The following is a 22001-nucleotide window of genomic DNA, read 5'->3' as shown; positions in this document are numbered from 1 at the left end:
AACCAGAACGATTGTGCAGGACGGACCATCGTGGGGATGATGATCCATCGCATGTGGTCGTTAGTGGACACTTGGAGAAAATTGGACAGTGGGGTGTTAGCGCTGTTGGAATGGACCCAACGACGGTCCGTCGTGGGTACGACAGTCTGTCATCGGGGTCTCGTTCTGTAACTCAGTGACAGAACTGGGTATGCCCCATTCATCCCCTATGACCCAAATCGAATTGGTAGTGTTTTAACCTACATTTTCTAACCCAAATACCTAGTAAACTAGCAATGCTAAAGCACCTATTTCTAGGTTTTAACACAGCAATTTTGAGGATTTTTAACCTAGGTCAGACAGAATTTTATAAAAAAAATGAACATATCAAGAAGAACTAGGCTAATACTAATTGATAAACAAAAATGCAATATAAATGAGTAGAAATTAGAGACACATACCTGAGAATTTGAGAAAAACAATAGGGAAAGGTACTTGGTGATCAAGAAGACACCCACAGCAGCAGCTCCAACTAGTAGGTGATGACTTTTAGGACTTTGGAGAATTTGGGGGGAAAAGATCGGTTGTAAGAGAGAGGGTTTGACCTTTGAAAGTTGAAAAGAGAGGGAAATGGGAGAAAAAGTGAAAGAATGGGGTGAAATAAAGGGATGAGGGTTTTAAATGTTGAATTATTTTTAAAAACCCAGCCGGGTCGGGTCGGGTACGCTTCATTAATGACGCGACGATTCCCCGACGATGGTCCATCTAAGTTGTCATGGTGCGTCGTTGGTTCCATCGCGTGTGCCCTAGTTTGAAAATAACAGAAAGATGTACGTGGTACGACAGATTCATGCGACGGTCCGTCGAAGGAGCAACGGTCCGTCACTATATCCGTCAGTGAGTTCTGCAGAGTAATTTTCTGCAGAATTTTCTTGTGATGTGCCTGCAAATTTAAAATCCATTAGTAGAAAATGCTACCATTACTAGAAAGAAAAACTATAAGTATTGGGTTGCCTCCCAACAAGCGTTTGATTTAACGTCGCGACATGACTGAGGAAACTTCATTACTCAGCCTTCATCAAGACGGTATGCCTTTATCACTTCATTCACCAATGCAGTATGCCCAAAATAGAGTTTTATTCATTCTCTATTCACCTTAAACCGCACTCCCTCCTTGGTTTTAACTCAACTGCTCCATGAGGGAGTACTTGGGTAATCAAGTAAGGGCCAGTTCGTTTGGATTTGAGCTTGCTCGGAAGACAAGACAACCCAGAACTGTCTAAAAGCAAAATATCCTCAACCATAAACTCTTGTTTTACACTTTTTTTTCATTCTCCTTCTTCAACTTTTCTTCGTGGGATATGACGGATACCGATTGGTGCTCACCACTCTGCCTCATGGTCCTACAAATGTTGAAGGTCGCTTCTTCATTGTTCAACCGAAATTTCATCTGCCCCTTGTCCATATCAACTAAGGCTCTACCTGTAGCAAGGAATGGCCTCCCAAGAATAATAGGCACTTCAAAATCGACTTCACAATCAAGAATAACAAAATCTGCCAAAAATATAAATGACTCCACTTTTACTAGCACATCATGGAGTATCCCTATAGGCCTTTTCACTGTTCGATTAGCCATCAGTAGCCGCATCGCAGTGGGTTTTAGGTCACCCAAACCCAACTTCTTGTAAATCGAGAGGGGCATAAGATTTATGCTTGCCCCCAAATCACATAGTGCTTTCGCAAAATGTAATGACCCGACTATACAAGGAATAGTGAATGCACCCGGATCTTCTTTCTTTTGTACGAGAGATCTTGTAGCAATAGCACTACAATGTTGCAGTCTATCATCATCCTCGAAAGTGACCAATCTTTTCTTTGTAACCATATCTTTCATAAACTTGGCATAATCGGGCATTTGTTCTAGAGCTTCTACCAAACGGACATTGATAGAAAGCTGCTTCAACATTGTTATAAAACGCCGATATTTACCATCCTCGGTCTTTTTCACTAATCCCTGAGGGAAGGGTGGTGGTGGTCTAGGCATGGGAATCACCTTCATATGGACTTCTACATCTTTTCCAGTGCTCTCTTCTGCTTCACCACTACCCTTTACCACCTTATCATCATCCTTTCTCACCTTTTTCTCATTAAACGGCATAGGTGGGTAAATGGTTTGCTTACCATCCCTAGTAGTGATTGTCATACAGTGCGCATCATTTTTTGGATTTTGGAAATTGTTGCTAGGAAGAGTGCTCGTTGCCGTGTGTTCACTGTCGCAGATAATTGGTCCATTTGCAACTCGATCTGCTTAATCAATATTGCATGTGTATCGACTTTTTGCCCAATACCTGCTAAATCACACCTTAACTATTTAATGTGCTCATCACTAGCATCGAACCTCCTCATCATTTTGTGCAACATATCCTCAACTCGCGCCATACTATCTCCACCATCCCTAGGAGTTACTTCACGATTTTGAGGAGGGACATAGGGCCCATTCCTATCATTTATGTTACCGTAGTTAACCATGTTGAAGCTGTTGTCGCGGTTGTAGTTTCCATCTCGGACATAATGACCCTCACGGTTATAGTTACCATAGATCCAACCTTGGTTCCCTTGACCTTGGCGCCAATTATCATGATTTGATCCTTGGGCGTTCGGTCGGAAACCCCCCGTCTGCTCATTTACTGCATAGGAGTCCTCCGCATAATAGCATTCATCATTAGGTGGTGGTGGTTTAGGCAAGTAGTTAACTGCATTTATCTTTTCTACACCCCTAGTGATATGTTTTAGTACCAACCCAAGCTTAGTTCTCATCTGAGCCATTTCTTCACGAATATCATCTGTGGCTAGGTTGTGAGTGGACTGCACTGCGAATGTATTTCTCCCGGTATCTACCTTCCTAGTACTCCAAGCTTTATTATTCCGGGAGATTTTCTCTAATTTTTCAGCAATCTCAGTATAAGGAAACTCCCCATAAGATCCACCTGCTATAGTGTCCAACACCGCTTTATTATTATCATCCTGTCCTCGATAGAAGTATTCCTTCAGTGACTCATTATCTATATCGTGACTTGGGACACTTCTCAAGAACGAGGTGAATCTATCCCAAGAACTACTAACTAACTCTCCTGGTAGTGCCACAAAGTTGTTCACTCTGTCTTTGTGGTTTAGTTTCTTGGAGACCGGATAGTAGCGTGCTAAAAAAACATCCCTTAGTTGGTTCCAAGTGAAAATTTAGTTGTACGGGAGTTCAGTGAACCATATAGCAGCCTCTCCCATCAGTGAGAGAGGAAACACTCTGAGCCCTATTACATCCAAGTCCAAGTCAGGCCTCCCTACACAGCTTCTACACACTGCCCTAACCTTAGTTATATGCGCATGTGGATCCTCAGAAGGTAGCCCTGAAAACAAACATCTGGTAGTGAGCATTTGCATCAGGCTACTAGTTACCACGAAGGTGTGGCCTGGTGGTAGAGGAGGCAAGACAAGTGGCCCATCGGAGTCTGCTATGTTATCATAGCCTCTGTAGTATGCTTGGGGCCGTGGAGCTGGATTTTGTCCCCTCTGTTGGTGCTCACCCGGGGCATCGGGTAACAACTGACCATGAACATCAACCGGAGCTGGGATGTTCTAGTTTGGCTCATCATCATTGATTCTCAAGTTTCGATTCATGTTGCGTAGTGTACGCTCTAATTCGTGATCGTAGGGAAACAAGGGTTCTCTTCCTCTCCGTGTATTTGGCATACAGGGAGGGTGGTTCTGCATGAATCAAAAACAATAAAACAAAGTAAAATCAAGAAAATATCAACTAAACTATAGTAATAAGTGTAAGTTAATCTAAAAGCTACTTTCCCCGGCAACGGCACCAAAATTTGATAGGCTCGAACTTACTTCTCAAATAAGAAGTAAAGCGGTCGTGTCAAGCAAATAACCCAACTAGTGAGGTTGGGATCGTTCCCACAAGGAAAATAGTTTAGACTTAACATCAATCTATTATTACTATTGTTCAGTCAATTACTTCTTTGGAAAGCAAAAATGATAAAAAGGGGGTTTTCTATTTCTAAATAAATGAAAATAACTAGCGAAATTGAAAGAGACACTTAACAGCTTCAAATGTTGGAGTTTAATCAATTAATGAAAGTAACTAGGGTTTATGTGTTCCGCGCAGGTTCATAACTTCATAAGTCTAACTATAACAATTCTTTCCTAGTATCTTTCATGCAAAGTAATAAGTTATGTATTTCTAAATCCTTGGTCAGGCATCTAGAACATCTCACTCCGCACCTTGGTCCGGCTACGTGTGTTGCTATCCTAACCCTTATCTTTACCTCTTATTAAGCATCGTATTCGATATTTGACTAAGTTATTACCTCGTACCAATCAATACTAGCCTATTAGATAGTATAAACTAAATCTATGTTGATAATTTTTTTTCCTATTATCTACCTCCTTGGTCCGGCAAGTAGTATTAAGGCGAGTTCTAACGTTGGTCATCCATTAAAAATACTTCTAAGCGAAAGAATTATCAATACATTCAAGACACTATTCTAGAATTGTTATTTTAGTTAGGTATTACCTCATTAGTTGCCTATGGTTCCCACAACCCTAGTTATGGAGTTTAGTTACCCATAGTCATAATCACAATATTCAAATATATGGTATAAGAATTCATGTACTTACTTCAATGAGAAAGAGTAAAATCTGAAAGTTCGCTTGATTAATCAACAAAAATTACAAACAATCAATTACAAGAATCTCAAATTAATCAAGAATCTCAGAAAAGGTCTAAAATAATCAAGAGTCTAACAATAATCAAGGGTCTAACCAAATAATCCAGAGTCCAACCTCAAAAAGGATGTTTTTCAAACTATTTATAGAAAATAAAAACCTAATTAAACAAGGACTCTATTTGCTAGAAATCGGTCAAAACGCGGCTAGGTCGACCTCGCGACAGATCATCGTGGTCACGACGGGCCGTCATGGATTCCATCGTCCCATACTTGTGCAATTTCTTCTGCTGCACTCTTCATTACCCTCGACGGCAGGTATGACGGATCTTCAGAGGCACAACGGTCTGTCTAGGGTCTCCATTCCAAAACACTTGAACTCTTGGAATATGGGTACTAGGACTACTTCTCTGATCTTCATGACGAACCTGCAGGATAGACCGTCATGGCTACAACGGTCCGTCACGCTTTCCGTAACCCCACACTTGGTCAGAATTCCCCATCTTCCTTCAGCAGCTGCACTACGCTGCCACCTGCGGACCGTCACGAGCATGACGGACCGTCACAAGCTCCGTAGGTGGTCTCTTCTGCATTTCTTTGCTCAAAAACCTCCGCATTCATCCTTGGACAGATTTCCTACAAATAAGGAGAAACTTATATAAAAATTAGCACAAAAAGGCTTTTGGACACACTAAACTTAAGGAAAAAGTATTTATAATACCGTGAAACCACGGTATATCAATGTTCAATCATTTTTTATTAAGTATCATTTTTTTGGTGCTTACGATAGAATGATTCTTTGTTTTATTTTTACTTATATATCGTATATATTAAGGTATCTAATAATAGCATATGTGTATCATACAGTCATACATATGTTATTTAAGTATCATATTTATATGAATTATTCATAAGTATATAAAAATTTAAGTATCTAATTCAAATTGTGAATTTGAGTATTTTCTTATGTGTTGGACATGAAATTTAATGTATCAAAAAAATATATTTAAATTTAATGTTTCATTTATATATAGTTTTAAATAGTATATTTAAGTATCATGTTAACCTGTTTTTATTTAGTATCAGCATTAGGAAAATTTTAGTATCATTTAAAACAATAATATTATTATACGCAGTCAATAGTTTATAAACTTTTTACGTATGTTACAATTTGATAAAATTTTATTTGTTTTATTGCAGAATATGAATTACGTCATTAAACATATTCCAACTAATCTATTAAAGATTTGTCCAATATACAACACGAATTTTGTTGAATACTATCATCTATTAAGGTTGAAGGGTGGATATGTTAGTCATAGCGATGATCCAACAAAGCCAAAGGGAGAATTTTCTAAACAGGCAGAAGATGAATTTGTTGATGTTGATTTTTTAGGTTTATATTATTTTTGAACTATTATTGGAACGGAATATTTTGTGTTTCAACTTATTTTTTTGATTCAATATTACTAAGCATTTTTTAGTTTTAATAATTTATCTTGTCAAACCGCTGATGATACTATATTAAATTTTTTTAACAACATTTAAGTTATTTACTAAATTATGACACATAATTACTTAGTTAAAATTTATTAATTATTTTATAAATACCAAGATATGATACTATATTATAATCAGATACGAAGTAACAATAGAATACTTATTTTAGTATCAAAAAATAAAATTAGTATATCTTTAAATTATGCAAATTATTTGGATACTCATAAGTAGTATAGTACAAGAGTTTGAATAATATACTTATATATATATATATATATATATATATATATATATATACACAGTAAGTTTAGTTTATATTTTTGTCAACTTTTTGAATTCAATTATATTAGTTAATATCAGATCCACTATATGTTTATCATTTAATGTAATTGATATTAAACAAGTTATAAATTTGTAAATGTCTTTGCATGTACTACAATACAGTCAAAATTTGATATGTTTAGTATCAAATCAGATTTTGTAGATTAACTCATTCACATGTTGTTCAACACATCAAATAAAACAAGTTCACATATTATTAGAAAATTAAAAATATTTAAAAACATTATTACACATCAAATAAACTAAAAAAATATAAATCAAGAATCTTTTGTAAAGAAGGTGCATCAAATTGAGAGCCTTTGCGTCGCTTTTTTCACCCTCTACACACATGATGATACCTGTTGTTGCATCGAAATTTATCATCTCTTCAACACCTTTATCTGAAGTATCAATGCATAAAGGATAAGTTCCGAATCCAGTCTCATGTTTCTTAATTTCTACATACAGTTTTACACCCATATCATTCCGAATACACAATGGAGACGAATTTCCTTCAACAACATATCTAATCTCTATATTTTTTTCGATTAGTCAATACCCAACTCAGCCGCAATTGTTGAAATAAGATTCATGAACGAAATATTTTCACCAACCACTATCCCATCACTTTTGTATTGCTCATACATAACATCACTTTCCCATATTCCAGAATGTCGCAAGAAGATCGAAATATTCTAAGAAACATGACGCTACATTCGGAACTTATCCTTTATTCATTGATACTTCAGATAAAGGTATTGAAGAGATGATAAATTTCGATGCAACAATAGGTGTCATCAAGAATATTTCTACATACAGTTTTACACCAATATCATTCCGAATACACAATGGAGACGAATTTCCTTCAACAACATATCTAATCTCTATATTTTTTTCGATTAGTCAATACTCAACTCAGCCGCAATTATTTAAATAAGATTCATGAACGAAATATTTTCACCAACCACTATCCCATCACTTTTGTATTGCTCATACATAACATCACTTTCCCATATTCCAGAATGTCGCAAAAGATCGAAATATTCATCTTTGAAAATTCAGAATTGGCGTTCCAGAGATTTTTTTATGCAAAATATTTTTTTTTCTGATTCAGAATATAACTTTTAAAAATATTTTTAAATTGAATAATGAATTAAGTTAGTACGTTGTTATGCAGTTGTCACGGTAATATTGTTACAAAATTAACATAAATCAAGCGAAATCTGTTACTCTTTATTTTCACAGTTACCAAAAAATAAAAAAATATTAAATATCCGGCCATTTTTATTTACGTATTATTCTTATTTTATAAAGTATACAAAATTCTTAAAAATAAGAGATTTTTAATAAATATTAATATTATATGAATAAAATGTAATTTATCATCTGCCTAATTTTTACATGAAATAATTGCATAGGGGTGACCTTGTATAAAACAGGAGTAACATTATAATTTATACATCGCCTTCATCAGATCTGGTCCTCTCTTTTATGTATGTATCTCCTTCATCTTTTTATCTGTTCCATGCTTTTAGTTCTTCGTTTAATCTTTCCTTGCCTGTTGGTCGAATTTATTTCTTTTTTGTGCATTTTGGGTATGTTTTCGTATTTGAGCTACCTTTTTCGAACTGAATGTTTTTTTTTGGTTCTTTGAAAGATTTGTAATATTGAGCGCTTATTTTTTAGGCCTAAAGTCACTAGCCACCCTTGTTTCTTTGCTTGCCATGTTATTATTATGTTGAAATATTTGATGGTGTAGTAAGCTGCCTTTGAGTGTTAGTAAGCAATGTTTTGAGAATTATTAGAAGTACAGATAAAAGAAGTATAATGCCATGAAAGAGGGAATTTTTATGATAATTTTTGAGATATGGAAGTGATAAATTTTAATAACCTGGTAGTAATAAATAATCTTTAGGTTTGTCTTTGTTAAAAAATTTAATCCTTATTTTTGTTGATAATCGTGGTGTCTGGGACAACTCGTATGCTTCGAAATCACCTAGTAGTTTTGGCCTTCCTCGAAGTTGAACCCCATACCTCATGTTCTCAACCCACTTTATCGACCATTAAGCCACTTCATTAACATCTGATCCTTATATCCCAAACCTTCCTATTATCAGTAACCATTTTTGGTTTCTAACTATGAACTATCAGCATTTGATATCAATTGCTCGCATTAATCCAACGGAGGCTATATGGAATGTCTTATATTAAGTTTAGTATGTTAGAAAGCTTTCATTGTTAGGTTCTCTCTTAATAATTAATCAATTTTTTTTCTACCGCGATTGTTAAGTATTACAGAGTGAAATGCATTTGAATTATCAATTATTGTAGCTAAAGGTTGTAAATGATGAAGATCAATTTTAACGGACTTGAACAAACTGCCCCACTTCGACGGGAGTCTTCTGAGCTGTTTAATGGAATTTCAAATTCTCCATCATTCCATCTTCCTAATACTGCTAATGTGAGTCTGACTATTTTTCTGTTGTTTCCAATTATATTAAATTAATAGGGGATTTATGAAGTCCTAATTCTCTAACTATGTTTACTATTTATCATGTATGGTATTTTAGTTTGATGGTTTTCAAAAAGAAGCAATCCAAATGGTGAAGCCCGCGAAGGGAACCACAACCCTTGCTTTCATTTTTAAAGGAGGTGTCATGGTTGTTGTTGATTCTCGGGCTAGCATGCCCTTTGCTCATTATTGTCTTTATGTTAAACAATGTGAAGAAGTTCTTGAATTACTTATCAACTTCTTCTATTATGACCATCCATTAGTCAATGGCTCTTGTGACCTTGTTGCCTACCCTGTAACCCTGTCAAATGACTTGATAAGGGACATGGAAGACCTCATTATTTTCATGATTGAGTTTTTTTTGGTGCAAGTGAACCTATATTTAACCGGTTTAAGCATAAAATGTTTATTGGTTTTAAAAATTTCCACGTTCTACAAAATTTCTTCAGTGGCTTATTCAAGTTTATATCTATGTAATATGCTATACCTTTTTAAGAGTATGGTTCTGTCGTCAATGTCACTATAGTTATTGGTACAATGACTAGAACTTGGAATTGGTGTCTGAGCAGCAAGGTGTTTGGATAAAATAGAGACATAATCTGATTTCTGATTGATCAGAAAAAGAAAAGTTTGATCTATTGGGTACCTGAAACGAAATTTAAATTAACTTTAACTTTTATAGGTTGTGTTGTGGAGTTATGCTATACGAGACTTGGTTATGTTTTAGTTATTTGACTGTCAAGTTCTTCACTAGAGGAATGTGAATTCTAAATTTAGGTAAAATATGCTTCTACTTTGTTTGGACGATAGAAATTCTGTTTTAAGTGTTATTTCTTGATCTGTTGCAGTTCTTTTGATTTGACCTGACCTTTTAAGAAATATCTTCCTTTCCTTGTAATTTTTTGCAGCATCTCAATCTGTGAAGAAAATCATTGAAATTAATCCTTATATGCTTGGCACAAGGCTGGTGGGGCTGCTGGCTGCCAATTCTGGCATAGAAACCTGGGAATCAAGGTATTTCATTATTCCTTTTCCGAGTTGTTGTATTTACCCATTTTTGCCAGGGGAGTACTTGATATAGATCAATTCTGGACCCCTCTAAATTACAGAGACCCTGTATTTTAGAGAATTTTAATGCTTCTGACTACACATATTTATCTAGGATGGATATGTTCTCCCTTCACTGAATAGTAAAAAAAGAGAAAGCAAAAAGGTAGAGTATAAGCTAATAGTAAGAATGAAAATATGACTACATTGAAGAGGTAAAAAAGAAACAAATGACTAAATTTAACTGGTGTTAGGTTTGGTCAGGAAATGATGATTGGAAATATTTTTCTCCTCGCCTATTAGCGAACGGTTCTTTGGAAGTCTCGTTCTGGTTAGTTTCTTCAAGACTAAGACCCTTCTGTTGGCCATTTTCACTATGCAGATTAAGGTCTCCTGACTTCTAAGTCTAATTATGCTTATTCCAAAAATAAAAAAAGGGTAGGGGATTGGGGGGAACATAGGGGTGGCAATTGGATGGGTTGGGTTAAAATTAGATGGGTTAAAATGGGTCAAAACCCAACCCAACCCAAATTTACTTGGGTCCCGAAGGGGTCGGGTCAAAACGGGTCAACTAAAGGGTCATTACCCAATCCGCCCAACTTGACCCAACTTACTGCTTTAATTTTCTACATATTCACTTCCAGAGAAAGCAACAATCTTCCCCAACAGATTTACCCAACTTCCTCCTTTAATTTCAAGGAAAATAATGACTAAAATTTAAATACAAAGATGGAGATCTCAAAGATAAATTATGAAAAATGAGCTAGCCGGAATACAAAACAAAGTCATTACAAACAATATAAACATATTGTATGAGAAAAATAGACTACACACAGACAAAAAAAAGATAAACTAAGTAATACTGATTAGGGGCTGAAACTAGTTTATGATAATAAAAGTTTCAATCCCACAAAAAAAGAAGCTCTCCCAAGTCCCAACACAAAATCAAATAAAGTATTCTAGCCTAAATATATCAGCTTTCGGGTACAACTTGATCATAATCTTCTTTCAATTTCTCTTGATTTTCCCGCCCAAGTCCCCCCTTAGTAGGCTTTGTCAATATCAAAACACAAAAGTTGACCTCTTGGTGGATCCAACATTTGCAAGATCCTGCAAACACAAAGTTTATCATATTGTGAATTATGTCAACAAGCGATTGATATTCGATTTAACTCAAAAAATGACATAATTACTAGACATCAAGAATAGATGCACTGTAGGTGGTATCAAGCTTTTGTCGAGTGTACTGAGCTCAAGTTAGTTGGAGAAAACTTTGAGTTGAAAGAGCTACTCTTATCACCTGCATTAGGTACTAAACTAGAGCTATTGTATGCTGCTTTATTTGTGGAAGAATTGCATGAACTGAAGTTGCACACTAGCTGTGCCAACATTTTATTAGCAGTGAGGCAGTGACTACATAAATTATTTTGATACTTTGACCTTTGTATAATCAAGCACCAGTGGTAGAAAGCCTGCCACGGTACCGACCTGAGGTCATTTCTCGGCTGGCACGTAACTCATCTCCATAAGGTAGGGGTAAGGTCTACGTACATTCTACTCTCCCCAAATCTCACCTTCTAAGATTAAATTGGATTTGTTATTGTTGTTTTGAGATTTTTATCTTATAGTACAATCAAAATAAAAATGAATTTGTCATAATACACCTTTTAAAGCTAGAAAGAACTTGTCTTAATTAAACAACTTTGTAGAGATAAGTGACTAATTTCTCTAGACTGTGTTAGATTCTTCAAGGAATGATCTCCTAGTTACACCAGATTGTAATCTTAAGCAAACAAGCCAAAATTAATTTGTCCTTATCATGAATAGAGAGGAAGACCCCCATACAATTGGAAACCTGGAACTCTAATAGTCAAAATTTCAGTTACATCCCCTCTAAACAGCACCCTCCCAATAAAATAGAGAAACACAGAGAATGCGACATGACAATTGATAGCTTCTGTGTTGTTTGTTATATGAAAATATGTCAATGTTTTAGTTACGTACAAAGGTGCATTTTCTAGAATCTACATTTTTCATAGCCTACTCTAGACAGTAAATCAAATCTAGGAGGATATACTAACAATTGCAATAACGATGATTAGCGCTCAAAACCTAGAAGCTAGCTCTTCACATCAATTGCAACATCATCTTAATTGGAATCATCAGCCACTACAAATAGACAAAACATAATTTATAACTACATTGAAAAAGTAACGAAAAAAAAGTCATAATACATTCCAACATGAGTAAATTATACCTCCATGTCCGTAGAGCCAATCTTGAGCACCCAACTTGGCTTTTTGCATGTTCCGCTAAGATTGAACTTTGATATCTTCCAATTACTCGTCCTCTTATGGTGAATGTTGATTCAGACACAAAGTACTAATAGGTATACTTAAAAAAAATTGGCATAAGTGATAGCTCAGGATATATATTCATGTTATGTTTCCAAAATTTGAGTACATCTAGATTAGCATTCCCCTTGCAGTCAGGTACAATCTCTTTCTCTTCCAAATATAGTTGTAATATGTTTTTTTCCAAATTATATTCTATTTGACTTGCAAACAAATGAATTTCATCCATTTTATCTCTCATCTCAGTATCACATTCATCGACAGTACTTCCTACCAATGCACTAACAGATGCTGGATATTTCATGTACTCAAACAATTGGTGCAAATTATCTTCGACAGCCTTCTCCTTTTCATTACAAGTCAAAGAGTCTAGTTTTGAGAAGCAAAATTTCATGAATTTTCACTTGTATCGAGGGTCAAGAACGACTGCCAAAGACAAAACTGGAGTATACCCTTTCCAATACTTTGTAAATGTCTTTTCCATTTTCTCCACCATTTCTTTAATATCATAATTTTGACTATTTTTCTCTCCATTATCAACAAGTGAATTTTCCACAATTAATGGGAAAACAAGTTGGCCATTGGATATTGATTTCCTGAAAATAGAGTAGTGATTTCATAAAAAAGGCTTAAGAATGACCCAGTGGTTTGAGCTTGGGATTTCCATGTTGGAGGTCTCAAGTTCAAAACCCTTTGCCAGGGAAAGCAAGGGGTTTGCCTTCTGAGTCGAGCTGGTCTTACCAGGCTTTCCTAGTGTGGGTTACCTCTCTTATGTGGTTTGCGAGCTATTGTATAGGAGCGGGGTTTTACCCTGTGCTCAGCCAAAGGGTAGTGGCTGTGGGTTTCCCTTGTCATAAAAAAAAGCTTTAGGAATTGGCTATTGTTTCTGCCTTATTCCAATCCATTCCTGAAGGACAACGTTCAAAATCAGCATCAAGTAACTTAAAGTAAAAAAATTCCAATGATATGGAATACCACTCTCAAGTATAAGAAAAGTGTAGTTCCATCTTATAGGCACGTCTTAATGTGCTTTCCCAGTCAATTTCAATCCAAGATTCTTGATACAATATATAAAGTTAGAATGGCGTTATGACGACCCTCTAGGGTGAAGTCGGGTCGTCACACTAAGATCATAGAGGAGAATAACATTATATGTAAAGAGTTAGAGAGGGTGTAAGGATGCAAATAATGAGAGAAGGAAATCATCACCTCTTTGGAGTGTTGTCTCATGGATACATTAAGAACAATTGAAACTATGAAGGCCGAGATGGTTATTGGAAGAGCTCGAGAAATTGAAGCTTCAGGATTTGTGATGTACAAGGGAGACAGGGTCACATGGAGGCCAAGATTAAGGCTCCTAGTCCATCGATGTTCAAAGGCGCTTGTGACACGCAATAGGGAGAATTTCCTCTAGCACTTGGAGAATTACTCAAGTGTGACAAAGTGAGAGTGACAAGAACAAAAACAACACTGTCCTATTATACCTTTTAGAAATGACCATACTATGATGGAAGCAAAAGGAGTCAGATATAGGGAAAAGGCTTTGCATTATCAACACATGGGAGCAATTTTGAGTCAAATTCAGAAGGTCTTCTTTCCCAACAACGTCATCTATGCGGAAAATCGCTGATTTAGAGAGTTGAAGCATACAAGCATAAGTGAAGCATCTCACCACCCTCATGCTCCAAATTACCAACCTCACGAATAAAGATATGTTGTTCCACTTCATGGATGGGCCAAGACGCAATTGGAACGTGTACATGTTAGGATTATTGATGAAACCATCACGCAGGCCAAAGCTTTGACAAACTTTAGGCATGACAAGCATAAAAAAGGTAGAGGAGAGGAGATGGGAGGTAGTCAGAACCAAAATGGGGGATATAGTGGGAAAAAAGGTGCAGTATCCACATCCCAAGAATCATGACACCTCTTAAGTTTGATGGCAAGAAGTTTGGATGTCAAAGTGATGTTGAGAGAAAGGAAACAGTTGTTACATATGTGGTGGGTTGTATGGCTATGCAAGATGCTCTAAACTAAAGAACCTTGGTGCCATATTACGAGAAAAAAGAGGGTAAGGTTCGGGCACGCCGCAGTTTGGCATGATTGGACTATGTTGAGCTATCGCAAAGCAATCAAAGAAGTCGAAAGAATATAATATACAGTATGTAGACGTTAAGATCAATGGACGACCAACTTGTGCTATGGTCGACACAGGTGCGGAGGCCAACGTCATGACCAAGACTGCAACAACAACATTGGGGTTAAGTTACATCCAAGTAACACCCACCTCGAGATGGTCAACACACCACTGACTCTCATGTGCGTAGTTGCTCATGCAGTAAGAATTATGTTAGGCAAGTGGCAAGGTCAAAACCAACTTTACTGTCTCTCCTTTAGACAACTTTGATATAATTCTTATTCAAGAGTTCTTCCAGATTTGTCACACAATGATCGATCCCTCTCCCCAATGACTCGTGGTCACATAGCGAGAAGGATCACGTATAGTGCCCTTAGTTAAGGTACCAAAGACACAAGGGCAAGCACAACTTTTGGCTATACAACTTGTAAAGGGGCTTGAGTAGGAAGGGTCGATGTTCTTGAAAACCACTACAAGTTTTAAGGGAGATAGAGACAAGAAGTCATTGTCGTAATCCATGTCAATTGAAAAGGTAAACATCGGAAGAAGCTACATGGGAATGAAATGAGGACTTGTGGCTATTCAAATATAAGATCTGAGAGTTTATGCAACAATAGTACGTCGTGGTTGTAGCAATATCAGGTGGGGGAGAGTATGACGATCCGCCATGTCATCACACTACATAAGCACCACGTAAGTGCCACATGGCATAAAATTGCCTATATGGAAGCTTACATTGAAAAGAAAAATAGTCCTTTCTTGAAGATTCTAGAGAAATGTAGGGATTTCCCATGGTAGGTTATAGAATTCCACGGATTTGCATGGCGTCCTTGAACTCTTCTACCTATATAGGTAATTCTAGAAGGAGGACTTATTTGTTAATATCTATGGACTTGCTTGACAATTATTATTGACATATTAACCCCTAAGTTAGTAGTATAAATAGAGAGGCAACCATTTGTAAATTCATCAAGCAAGAACCAAGCAAATGTTCCAAGTCTTGAGCAATACAAAAACCTTCTTAAGTAATTCTCTTGTGTCTTTCTTCACTCCCTTATAGGTCTAGTTTGAAAAAGGCTTGCTTAAACTTGCAAGATCATGAGCAAGTTGTCAAATAGAGGGGTGTACTTAGTTGAAGTCTAAGTCCGTGACATTAGACTCAGAACCTTTCACATATTTAATGTTCTCTCTTATGTTAAAGATTGATGCCTTTATTGACTTTAGACCTGCTTTCACAATCAGATTTAGAATGTGATTTGTACAACAAATATGGACAAAGTCCCCATCACATATCAAAGAATACATCAAGTTCAAGTGCTCTTTCAAGTTATCCACAATTTTCTCATTGTAACTTACACTATCTAATGTTATCGAGAATATTTTCTTCTCGATTCCCCATTCCTTCAAAAAGTTTATCAATATTGGTTCCAAAACTTGACCGGTGTGTGGAGGAAGCACATGGCGGAATATCAAAACCCTCTTCTGCAAAATCCAATTCAAATCAACAATATGTTATCAGACAGAAATAACCATTTAAGGTAATTGATGTCCACAAATCAGTAGTTAAGCATACTCTACTAGGAATTTCTGCAATTTCTTAATGAACTTTGTCTTTTTTCTTTTGATATAATTTCAAAATATCAACCTTTGAAGTATTTCTTGAAATAGTTCTGAGGTTAGGATTCAAGAAACTTAGTATATCCCTTATACCTTCCTATTAATGCAAAAGTTAAGTTATGCCTTACTATAGCTTTCACAATCAATTCACGAAATAGTTTATTATTTACAGCTGGATAAAGACCTGATTACGACACATTAATATGACGCTTAGCTAGGTGACGCTTTAAATTTGAAGTATGAACTATAGAATCAGCCAAATAACCTGGATAAGGTCGAGTGGTAACTTCCAAAGTTGATCTCATACCTGAAGCTGTTCTTGAATGTAGAATTGGCTTCAATCGACTCTTTGACTTGATCTGTATTTTCCATCAATTTCTGAAAAAAGTTTAAAAGAAATTGTTTATCTTCGATTAATTCTCAATCCAGAAAAGGGGTTTTGAGTTGTGAGACCAGTTACTAGAGTTCTCTTGAAATTTTTAATATTAGTAAAACTTACATCAAAGGTTTTCAAAAGTGTGTACTGGGTAATGAGTACTGCTAATTTTTTTGGGAAAGTTTTTCATTATTCAGCAGACCAAAAGAAAATCACCTTCTTATTACTCATATCACAAATGGATGTCCAATAGTACTAGCCTTCATTACTACCTTATACAGTCATGTTATTCACCAATCACTTACACCATTCTATTCACAAATTTTTCAAAATACTTTCAGGAGAAGCCCTAAATAACAAAGAAAAACCATAGGAAGTCTGAAGAAGAAAGGAAAAGATAAGAAACTTACTAGAAAAAAGTAGAGAATAGAGATCATTGGAGCAGGGAATTGATTCTGAATTCTGAGAATGGGTTCTGCCATTCTGCAATTGTAGGGGTTCCGATTGCCTTATCTCCTTAAATCTAGAGTTTTAACCTGCTGGATTACACCAACTTAACCCATTTTTACCAAATATTTAGTTGTTTTATTTGGGGTCAACCCAGTATGACCCATATTTATTTTGCTTATAACCCAACCCATTCATCCTAGTTGGGTTGGGTATGGTTGGGCATATTTTTGCAACCCTTAGGGGAACATATATATCCTCTACCCCTGACCCATTTGCAGAAGAAAGTTCTGAAGTTCTTTTTTTGTTTTCATAAAAGGTAGTGAGGATTTTGGCTTCATGTACTTTGGAAGAGTTAGCCACCGGTTTCTTTTTGTGATTCAGTGTCGTCTTCATGAACTGGAAAACGAAAGGAGAATTTCAGTTACTGGAGCTTCAAAGATGCTGGCAAACATTTTATATTCTTACCGTGGAATGGGTTTGTCTGTTGGAACAATGATTGCTGATTGGGATGTGAAGGTAGTAAACAATGAATGCTGGTACAGTTTCAGAATGTCAAATTCCTGTATACTTACTAATATAACAACTTGATTGTGCAGGGCCCAGGACTATATTATGTCGATAGTGACGGAGGACGGCTTAAAGGAAACAGATTCTCTGCTGGATCTTGTTCTCCTTATGCTTTTGGTGTTTTGGATAATGGATGTGTGTTCTCTTCCACATTTCCTTATCAGTTTTTCCATGGTTCCCCTCCTAGTGTCTACTTGCGAATGATTGTTAGCTAGAATCGTGGTATATGTATGACAAAGGTGATTTAAGATATCATAATACTTATGTCTTTCGTATACGGCGTGTGCATATTGAAGTGCAAAAGACACGAGATCAGATGCATTTACCTGTTGGCCACACTTGACTTCAGTGTCTTGTCAAAAAGAGAGTTCTCTTGTGCCCCTAAGGTTACTCAATACACTGAAGGGAGAGAGGACCCCGTGGTGGTGGTTGTGGTGGGGGGTGTTACAGATGTTTCAAAGTGACTGCATAATTTATTGTGCTGCTCACTTTGACGGCTTTGTTACACATTTTTAACTTTAGCAAACCACTGAACTATTGCGTCCTCTCTGTAATTCCAATTTTCCTCCCTATGTTGTTTCACTGTAGGTACCGATATGATCTATCTATGGAAGAAGTAGCTGAGTTGGCCAGACGAGCTATTTATCATGCTACATTTCGTGATGGGGCTAGTGGTGGTGTTGCTAGTGGTATGGTTCTTGCAATCTCATCCACAAAAAAAGAGGAAATACAAATATTAGTTGGCTTTCCCCCATTGTTCTGTTGTATATTCGTTCTATGGTCTGTGTATTTGTCATTAACTCGTGGATCGTGTCAGTTTATCATGTCGGACCAAATGAATGGAAGAAGCTATTAGGAGACGATGTTGGAGAACTCCACTACCACTACTATCCTGTTGAGGTGGCAGCTGTGGAGCAGGAAATGGCTGAAGTGCCATTGGCCTGAGAAAAAACAAAACCATCAAATACCTTCTCATCTTCGCTAGTTAAAGAGAGTTTAGCTTTCTTCTTCGACTCTATTGTTGTTTTTCAATCTGTAAACAACCTACACTTGATGTATAAACCAAGCCAATAGATGCAGGGTCTGTGTGTTCTGTTCACACATTCATCACTTAATTATGCTTTAGTTCTATGTACACTTCAATTTTTAACTGCTAAGTTCAAATTATCTAATTTGCAGGGTTTACGGAGACAGATTCCCGTACCTACAAAGGTAGGGTAAGGTCATCTTATCCTTTTCAGATCTTGCTTGTGAGACTATACCGAGTATGTTGATGCAAGGTTAAATCATCTAGTTTAGTGTAAACACTAGATGCCACTTATAAGTGAGATGAAAAAGTGCAGATAAGTTAAGTTTGACAATAGTTGTTTCTAGTCATGTCTTATCCTTTTACAATGAACTCTAAGCTAGTAATGCTTTTTAAGACTGAAGTAATCTAATCCCTTTAATCTAAAGTGTTGCCAAACACTAATTAAGTTGATTTAAAGACAAGTTTTATTTACCAAAACAGCCATTATTCCACAAGACAAAATTAGGTACAGGCATTTCCGTAGCTTATTTAATTGAACAAAAGACATTTACTAGAGCAAATTCTGAGTTTGGTAAGGATATGTTTTATGTGTGAGCTATAAAAAAACAAATAATTGATTTGAGTTTCATGTTTTTTGATTTTTGAATAATAAAAAGAAATGAATAAAATATATTTTTCTAGCTCATATATACAAGGAGTAATTCAGATAATATATTCAGGTAAGTAGTTTCAAATCAATATTATATCACCACCAATTTAACTTGTTTCTATTAAATAAATAATAATGTTATAAATCTACCAATGAGGTTAACATATTTCACTAAATGTGTAGTATCAACTTTAAGACCATGTTGATGCAAGGTTAATATTATTTTATTAAACAGTTGTAACAACATATGACTGAAATGTTGCTACATAAAATCATCTGTAGCAACATCTGACTCAAATGTTGCTACATATAATCACCTATACCAACATATGACTCAAATGTTGCTACATATAATCATCTATAGCAACATATGACTCAAATATTGCTACATATAATCACCTATACCAACATATGACTCCAATGTTGCTACAAATAATCATATGTAGCAACATATGCCACATGTTGTGACGGACAAATGTTGCGATATACGTATCAACTGTAGAAACATCTAACTCAAATGTTGCTACTTATAATCATCTGTAGAAACATATGACTCAAATGTTGTTACATATAATCATCTGTAGCAACATATGCAAAACAAATGTTGCTACATATAATCATCTGCAGGAATATTTGATTCAAATGTAGCTACAGACAATCATACGTAGCAACCTATTCCACATGTTGTGACGGATGAATATTGCGATATACGCATCAGCTGTAGCAACATATGACTCAAATGTTTCTACATATAATCATATGTAGCAACATATGGCTCAAATGTTTCTATATATAATCATATGTAGCAACATATGAATCAAATGTTGCTACATATAATTATATGTAGCAACATATGGCTTCAAATGTTGCTATATATAATCATCTGTAGCAACATATGAAACAAATGTTCCTACAGGTGAATCATCTGTAGCGACATATGCCAAATGTTGTGACAGACAAATTGATAAAATAAACATTGTCTTTAATTATATTGTCCTTAAGATAAAATAAAACAAGATATTTGATAAATTAAACATTGTCTTTAATTACAAGCATAATGTCAAGACTTTAAGCATTGAGATATTATCCCATTAGCCCAAATATATTGCACCCGTTCAATTAGATTATCACATAATAGTGAACTGGGTGGATGCAATTCTGTGTGACTAATCAAGTGCTCAATGAATGAAATGGAATATGACCGGCACGCCGATCAACTTGCATTTTGTACCATAGGTTCTATTTGACCGTTAAATTCCCATGGTTGAGTGAGCAACTTCTCTGGCAAATGCTTTATTATTCCATTTTGCTTCAACAATTTAGGCAGCAACTCGAAGACAGGTTGTATGAGTGAAAAACTTGTCATGTTCCGTAACCACCAGGTTGTAGTCATAAACATTGATTAATCCCTCATGCAAGAGAATCTTCAACAGTCACGAAATGGTTACCCGAAGTGTTCATGAATGTCAAAATCCTTTTTGCATCAATCCAATCCATGCCTCCAGGAGTTGTCCTAATACCCCTGACATAGTCAATCATATCATCATCCCATACAAAGTCATCTAGTAACTGACTCATGCTTTTACCACCTGATATTGTTGCCTCATCTCTCATTTGATTATATGTATGTAGAAAGTTCATACAAAAGTTGAGATCCAGGATTCTATCTCTAGGATCATAGTAGTCCGGGTATTTCCAATGCCTCTGATGCATGAGGTTAAGGATTTCATCAAGATATTGAAATAAAAAATAATATGAACAAGGGCCTAAAATACCCTTCATCCACCTATTGGCTCTAAAATGCCCTTTTCATCCACCTATTGGCTCCAAAATACCTTTGTCATCCATCTTTGGGTTCAAAATTGACCACTTTTTTTAATTGTTTTAAAAATAAACACTTTCAATATTTTTTAAAATACTTGGCGTTCAACTATTGATTATAAATATAATTTATTAATATAATTTATAAACCAACCCACTACTCACTCATTACTAATTAAACCTCATCCAATTAAATGATGAAATTATAGATTCCTGAAAATGACACTCAAAATTATTCGAGTCCGAATCAAAGCCCAATTAAATTTAGGTTGAGCCGCTAATTTAGGAGGACACTTTCTTTCAAAATTGAATTAGAAATTTATGATTAAAAGTAAAGAAGTAATACATCCCGAATTAATTCATGCACTTTTTTTAAATATAATTTTATAAATATTTATGATTTGTTTTAAAACCTTTAATATATTATTTTGAAAAAAAGTTACCTATGAAGTAGCATCACATTATTGAGACGTAAGAATAATTAAAATGAACATAGTCAGACTTTTAAGTTTATCGGTGAATTTTATTTAGCCACTTGAATGTATGATAATTTACTTCTATAATTTTTAAAAACACTCAATTGGCAGTAGCTTGCATTAATAATGTGACGCATTCATTAATTTAGAGGGATTTGATTAGTAATGTGGTGGGTAGTGGATTGATTTATAAATTATACTAATAAGTTAAATTATAACAAAAAGTTGAGCGTCACGTATTTTAAAAAATATTTAAATAGTTTAAATATAAAACCGTTAAATAAGTTTTTTTAATTTTCAACCAAAAGGTGGATGACAAGGGTATTTTGGACCCACTAGGTGGGTGGGAAGGGTATTTTCGAGCCAATAGGTGGATGGAGGGTAATTTTGTATCATTTCCAATACTTTGAGGGTATTTTAGGCCCTTTTTCGAAA

Source organism: Solanum lycopersicum, chromosome 3, assembly GCF_036512215.1.
Source record: "Solanum lycopersicum chromosome 3, SLM_r2.1".
NCBI lineage: Eukaryota > Viridiplantae > Streptophyta > Magnoliopsida > Solanales > Solanaceae > Solanum > Solanum lycopersicum.
Note: the sequence above shows the minus strand (reverse complement) of the source record.